The sequence below is a fragment of the Bactrocera oleae genome, chromosome 5 (assembly GCF_042242935.1).
Source record: "Bactrocera oleae isolate idBacOlea1 chromosome 5, idBacOlea1, whole genome shotgun sequence".
Taxonomy (NCBI): Eukaryota; Metazoa; Arthropoda; class Insecta; order Diptera; family Tephritidae; genus Bactrocera; species Bactrocera oleae.
In genome coordinates, this window is record NC_091539.1 from 20,279,472 (window position 1) to 20,287,686 (window position 8,215).

The following is an 8,215-nucleotide window of genomic DNA, read 5'->3' on the forward strand; positions in this document are numbered from 1 at the left end:
CAAACTAATTTAGTCTATGAACTATAATATAAGTTAATAAGATACAAATTTGATTGTAACCCATTCACAATTTCGTCGAACAATGAATGTTGAATTCTTTCGCAACATTTTTTACGGTTAAAGTAAGTTAAAGTCGAACTTAGTGCTTCCATACATGTTTGATTTGTTAATATACTAAAATTAAAAATTAGTTGTCACTTAAATACATCATAAAAATATATTTTTCAAATAATATTTAACTCGTTTCATAATTTTTTGTTGTAAACTATTTTTAAAAATTTCCCATGTGTATTTTTGTATTAACATAATTAAACTAACAATAATTATTGCGCCTGAACGCAGTATTCATAAACGTAAATGAAAAATAATTTTGCAGATCCTTTAAAAATTTAATTTTAACCAACTTGCGAAACACACCTATAGCGCGCAAGAGTTTCACCGCAAACGAACTAATTAATTCAAATCTACTATACATAACAATTCTAAATTTCTATGAACGTCATTACCTTCGTTTTACCAATTCGTACACAAATTTGAACAATGCTGTCAAACACTTTAAACAGTGGTTCTCCAAAATGTAAACTCGGAGCTGTTGCTTTTAATTTTAGTTGAAGTTTCTAACTACAGTATTATCGTTACCAACTCAACCCGCCAAAAAAATTTCGGTTGAAGTGTTATCGAACCTCACCTTTTTTTGTGGTATTACAGTTTCCAACTCTGTGTTGACTAGAGTGTCAAAAACAATGTTTTTTATTATTATAATTTTATTTTTACAATTGTGCCTAGTATATAAAAACAAATACTAACAAACAATTCAACAATTATTTTCTAATTAAAATAAAAAATAAAATACTTAAAAGCTCAATGTTAATGAAATATGTACATTTGCTGCTACTGTTCCCGCGCTAGGTCGGAAGGCTTCTTGTCTTCATTTCGTGAGACTTTGCAATTTTGATTATTTCATTTACCACTGAATTCACGCCTAGATCACGGTGTAGGTCAGCGGATATAACGTAACGCATTAACTAAAATCCTTAGTACCTTAATTTGCAAGCGCTGGATGGCGGCAATATAACTTTGGCTTGAGCAACCCCATAGTCTACCTACGGAGCCCAGAGGCCTAGACTGGCTTTAGAACTTGATTGTATATTAACAACTTACTTTGGACTGAAAAACTGGATGTCCTGCCGGTAAAGTTTAGCAAATTTCAAATCAAACTTAGTTTTTTTGACTTGCTATTTACAGCGAAGCTTAGCATCTAAGGTGATACCTTGATACTTAGCACTTAAACGATATGCCGATTTTTTCAATGTAAAGTCGACGTGAATTGATTTGGTGTTGTTTAATTTGATGCGTCACTTAGATGCCCATTTGGTAATTGCATTGAATGCTGTCTGCACTCGTCGAGTAGATACTGAGGTTGATTCTCCAACAAATAAAATGCAAATAATGCATAGCCCCATTGGCCTCGGGAGCATCCGCTTCCAAGCAGTTGTATCTGAACATTATTGCGTTAAATTAGGAAAAATATTAATAGAAAAGGGAAAACAGTTAAATAAACTCCTTTATACGAGGTGTGTTCAAAGGAAAAGGTGCATTTTGATTTTCTGTGTATATACGATTATCAATATTTTGTTTTCGTTATAACCGCGTGCATCATGTGCTTGCATAAGGGTTAATACTATTAGATACAATTTTCTGAGGTAGGTAGACGATACTTTTCTGTAAGGTATAATTGTCGAATGGGTAAATTGTACAAGGGTACTAGTTACATATCACAGGTGACTGAGTCGCCAGTCACCATTTTTTGTTTTCAGGTATTGCCATATATTTTTTTGTTATCGTGAACAATACATGTCAGTACTTAGCGTGTTGTGGAGTATATATGTACATATATAATCTCACAATATGGTAAATGATCAGGATGACAAGACGAGTTCTATTACGAGTTACTATCCGTCTGTCCACCCGACCGTCCATTCGTCTGTCCATCCGTGCAAGCGATAACTTGAGTAAAAATTGAGATATTTTGATGAAATTCGGTACACATGTTCCTTGGCACCCAAGGAGGGTTGGTATTGCTATATATACCAAGATAGGCGGAATCGGATCATGTTATTTGGAACAAAGCATTTCACAAGAGAGAAGCACCTGCGGCTACAAAATTTTTTTTAAGTGGTCGTGGCCCCACTCTTATAAGTTTTATGTTTAAACCTTTTTTTTTTTTTTTAAAAACTTTTTCTGTTAATAATACTATATTTATTAAATTGCTTGGAAATAAAAAATCTAAAGTAAAGCTGAGTAATGTCAAAAGTTTGTGCAATCAGCGCTGACCTTTTCTGCCTCCAATATACCCTATCTTTAAACCGCTTTAAACCGTTAAGGTTGGTCAAAATATGTGATATTTTAGTGAAATTATGTGGTTTACGAATGAAGTTGGTTTAGACCTCATATTCCTAATGTAATAAGGGGGCGTTCGAGCTATGTAATAATTGCAGCAGTACAGCAACTGTGTTGCATATTTTCTGATACTCTGCTGATGTGCAGACAAAAATTTAGTGTTGCCGATTATTTGCATAAATTGCGTGCAAAAAATGACAGCAGAACGTGATGCTGTTGCAAGTGTTGCCAAAAATTCACGCAGAACGTGATACTATGACAAATTTGCAACATTGCTGTCGTGATTGCCATCTCGAACGCACCCGAATTCTGCTCCTCTGGTTAACATTGATGAGATGCAATATCTCAATATATTAAATTTATCCTCTTAGATTGAGTTTATGTCAGATATGTATATCTTAATTTAGGATTATTTGAATATAATTTTCGCTGGCGGGAACCAAAATATAATTATCAAACTAATTTAGTCTATGAACTATAATATAAGTTAATAAGATACAAATTTGATTGTAACCCATTCACAATTTCGTCGAACAATGAATGTTGAATTCTTTCGCAACATTTTTTACGGTTAAAGTAAGTTAAAGTCGAACTTAGTGCTTCCATACATGTTTGATTTGTTAATATACTAAAATTAAAAATTAGTTGTCACTTAAATACATCATAAAAATATATTTTTCAAATAATATTTAACTCGTTTCATAATTTTTTGTTGTAAACTATTTTTAAAAATTTCCCATGTGTATTTTTGTATTAACATAATTAAACTAACAATAATTATTGCGCCTGAACGCAGTATTCATAAACGTAAATGAAAAATAATTTTGCAGATCCTTTAAAAATTTAATTTTAACCAACTTGCGAAACACACCTATAGCGCGCAAGAGTTTCACCGCAAACGAACTAATTAATTCAAATCTACTATACATAACAATTCTAAATTTCTATGAACGTCATTACCTTCGTTTTACCAATTCGTACACAAATTTGAACAATGCTGTCAAACACTTTAAACAGTGGTTCTCCAAAATGTAAACTCGGAGCTGTTGCTTTTAATTTTAGTTGAAGTTTCTAAATACAGTATTATCGTTACCAACTCAACCCGCCAAAAAAATTTCGGTTGAAGTGTTATCGAACCTCACCTTTTTTTGTGGTATTACAGTTTCCAACTCTGTGTTGACTAGAGTGTCAAAAACAATGTTTTTTATTATTATAATTTTATTTTTACAATTGTGCCTAGTATATAAAAACAAATACTAACAAACAATTCAACAATTATTTTCTAATTAAAATAAAAAATAAAATACTTAAAAGCTCAATGTTAATGAAATATGTACATTTGCTGCTACTGTTCCCGTGCTAGGTCGGAAGGCTTCTTGTCTTCATTTCGTGAGACTTTGCAATTTTGATTATTTCATTTACCACTGAATTCACGCCTAGATCACGGTGTAGGTCAGCGGATATAACGTAACGCATTAACTAAAATCCTTAGTACCTTAATTTGCAAGCGCTGGATGGCGGCAATATAACTTTGGCTTGAGCAACCCCATAGTCTACCTACGGAGCCCAGAGGCCTAGACTGGCTTTAGAACTTGATTGTATATTAACAACTTACTTTGGACTGAAAAACTGGATGTCCTGCCGGTAAAGTTTAGCAAATTTCAAATCAAACTTATTTTTTTTGACTTGCTATTTACAGCGAAGCTTAGCATCTAAGGTGATACCTTGATACTTAGCACTTAAACGATATGCCGATTTTTTCAATGTAAAGTCGACGTGAATTGATTTGGTGTTGTTTAATTTGATGCGTCACTTAGATGCCCATTTGGTAATTGCATTGAATGCTGTCTGCACTCGTCGAGTAGATACTGAGGTTGATTCTCCAACAAATAAAGTGCAAATAATGCATAGCCCCATTGGCCTCGGGAGCATCCGCTTCCAAGCAGTTGTATCTGAACATTATTGCGTTAAATTAGGAAAAATATTAATAGAAAAGGGAAAACAGTTAAATAAACTCCTTTATACGAGGTGTGTTCAAAGGAAAAGGTGCATTTTGATTTTCTGTGTATATACGATTATCAATATTTTGTTTTCGTTATAACCGCGTGCATCATGTGCTTGCATAAGGGTTAATACTATTAGATACAATTTTCTGAGGTAGGTAGACGATACTTTTCTGTAAGGTATAATTGTCGAATGGGTAAATTGTACAAGGGTACTAGTTACATATCACAGGTGACTGAGTCGCCAGTCACCATTTTTTGTTTTCAGGTATTGCCATATATTTTTTTGTTATCGTGAACAATACATGTCAGTACTTAGCGTGTTGTGGAGTATATATGTACATATATAATCTCACAATATGGTAAATGATCAGGATGACAAGACGAGTTCTATTACGAGTTACTATCCGTCTGTCCACCCGACCGTCCATTCGTCTGTCCATCCGTGCAAGCGATAACTTGAGTAAAAATTGAGATATTTTGATGAAATTCGGTACACATGTTCCTTGGCACCCAAGGAGGGTTGGTATTGCTATATATACCAAGATAGGCGGAATCGGATCATGTTATTTGGAACAAAGCATTTCACAAGAGAGAAGCACCTGCGGCTACAAAATTTTTTTTAAGTGGTCGTGGCCCCACTCTTATAAGTTTTATGTTTAAACCTTTTTTTTTTTTTTTAAAAACTTTTTCTGTTAATAATACTATATTTATTAAATTGCTTGGAAATAAAAAATCTAAAGTAAAGCTGAGTAATGTCAAAAGTTTGTGCAATCAGCGCTGACCTTTTCTGCCTCCAATATACCCTATCTTTAAACCGCTTTAAACCGTTAAGGTTGGTCAAAATATGTGATATTTTAGTGAAATTATGTGGTTTACGAATGAAGTTGGTTTAGACCTCATATTCCTAATGTAATAAGGGGGCGTTCGAGCTATGTAATAATTGCAGCAGTACAGCAACTGTGTTGCATATTTTCTGATACTCTGCTGATGTGCAGACAAAAATTTAGTGTTGCCGATTATTTGCATAAATTGCGTGCAAAAAATGACAGCAGAACGTGATGCTGTTGCAAGTGTTGCCAAAAATTCACGCAGAACGTGATACTATGACAAATTTGCAACATTGCTGTCGTGATTGCCATCTCGAACGCACCCGAATTCTGCTCCTCTGGTTAACATTGATGAGATGCAATATCTCAATATATTAAATTTATCCTCTTAGATTGAGTTTATGTCAGATATGTATATCTTAATTTAGGATTATTTGAATATAATTTTCGCTGGCGGGAACCAAAATATAATTATCAAACTAATTTAGTCTATGAACTATAATATAAGTTAATAAGATACAAATTTGATTGTAACCCATTCACAATTTCGTCGAACAATGAATGTTGAATTCTTTCGCAACATTTTTTACGGTTAAAGTAAGTTAAAGTCGAACTTAGTGCTTCCATACATGTTTGATTTGTTAATATACTAAAATTAAAAATTAGTTGTCACTTAAATACATCATAAAAATATATTTTTCAAATAATATTTAACTCGTTTCATAATTTTTTGTTGTAAACTATTTTTAAAAATTTCCCATGTGTATTTTTGTATTAACATAATTAAACTAACAATAATTATTGCGCCTGAACGCAGTATTCATAAACGTAAATGAAAAATAATTTTGCAGATCCTTTAAAAATTTAATTTTAACCAACTTGCGAAACACACCTATAGCGCGCAAGAGTTTCACCGCAAACGAACTAATTAATTCAAATCTACTATACATAACAATTCTAAATTTCTATGAACGTCATTACCTTCGTTTTACCAATTCGTACACAAATTTGAACAATGCTGTCAAACACTTTAAACAGTGGTTCTCCAAAATGTAAACTCGGAGCTGTTGCTTTTAATTTTAGTTGAAGTTTCTAACTACAGTATTATCGTTACCAACTCAACCCGCCAAAAAAATTTCGGTTGAAGTGTTATCGAACCTCACCTTTTTTTGTGGTATTACAGTTTCCAACTCTGTGTTGACTAGAGTGTCAAAAACAATGTTTTTTATTATTATAATTTTATTTTTACAATTGTGCCTAGTATATAAAAACAAATACTAACAAACAATTCAACAATTATTTTCTAATTAAAATAAAAAATAAAATACTTAAAAGCTCAATGTTAATGAAATATGTACATTTGCTGCTACTGTTCCCGCGCTAGGTCGGAAGGCTTCTTGTCTTCATTTCGTGAGACTTTGCAATTTTGATTATTTCATTTACCACTGAATTCACGCCTAGATCACGGTGTAGGTCAGCGGATATAACGTAACGCATTAACTAAAATCCTTAGTACCTTAATTTGCAAGCGCTGGATGGCGGCAATATAACTTTGGCTTGAGCAACCCCATAGTCTACCTACGGAGCCCAGAGGCCTAGACTGGCTTTAGAACTTGATTGTATATTAACAACTTACTTTGGACTGAAAAACTGGATGTCCTGCCGGTAAAGTTTAGCAAATTTCAAATCAAACTTAGTTTTTTTGACTTGCTATTTACAGCGAAGCTTAGCATCTAAGGTGATACCTTGATACTTAGCACTTAAACGATATGCCGATTTTTTCAATGTAAAGTCGACGTGAATTGATTTGGTGTTGTTTAATTTGATGCGTCACTTAGATGCCCATTTGGTAATTGCATTGAATGCTGTCTGCACTCGTCGAGTAGATACTGAGGTTGATTCTCCAACAAATAAAATGCAAATAATGCATAGCCCCATTGGCCTCGGGAGCATCCGCTTCCAAGCAGTTGTATCTGAACATTATTGCGTTAAATTAGGAAAAATATTAATAGAAAAGGGAAAACAGTTAAATAAACTCCTTTATACGAGGTGTGTTCAAAGGAAAAGGTGCATTTTGATTTTCTGTGTATATACGATTATCAATATTTTGTTTTCGTTATAACCGCGTGCATCATGTGCTTGCATAAGGGTTAATACTATTAGATACAATTTTCTGAGGTAGGTAGACGATACTTTTCTGTAAGGTATAATTGTCGAATGGGTAAATTGTACAAGGGTACTAGTTACATATCACAGGTGACTGAGTCGCCAGTCACCATTTTTTGTTTTCAGGTATTGCCATATATTTTTTTGTTATCGTGAACAATACATGTCAGTACTTAGCGTGTTGTGGAGTATATATGTACATATATAATCTCACAATATGGTAAATGATCAGGATGACAAGACGAGTTCTATTACGAGTTACTATCCGTCTGTCCACCCGACCGTCCATTCGTCTGTCCATCCGTGCAAGCGATAACTTGAGTAAAAATTGAGATATTTTGATGAAATTCGGTACACATGTTCCTTGGCACCCAAGGAGGGTTGGTATTGCTATATATACCAAGATAGGCGGAATCGGATCATGTTATTTGGAACAAAGCATTTCACAAGAGAGAAGCACCTGCGGCTACAAAATTTTTTTTAAGTGGTCGTGGCCCCACTCTTATAAGTTTTATGTTTAAACCTTTTTTTTTTTTTTTAAAAACTTTTTCTGTTAATAATACTATATTTATTAAATTGCTTGGAAATAAAAAATCTAAAGTAAAGCTGAGTAATGTCAAAAGTTTGTGCAATCAGCGCTGACCTTTTCTGCCTCCAATATACCCTATCTTTAAACCGCTTTAAACCGTTAAGGTTGGTCAAAATATGTGATATTTTAGTGAAATTATGTGGTTTACGAATGAAGTTGGTTTAGACCTCATATTCCTAATGTAATAAGGGGGCGTTCGAGCTATGTAATAATTGCAGCAGTACAGC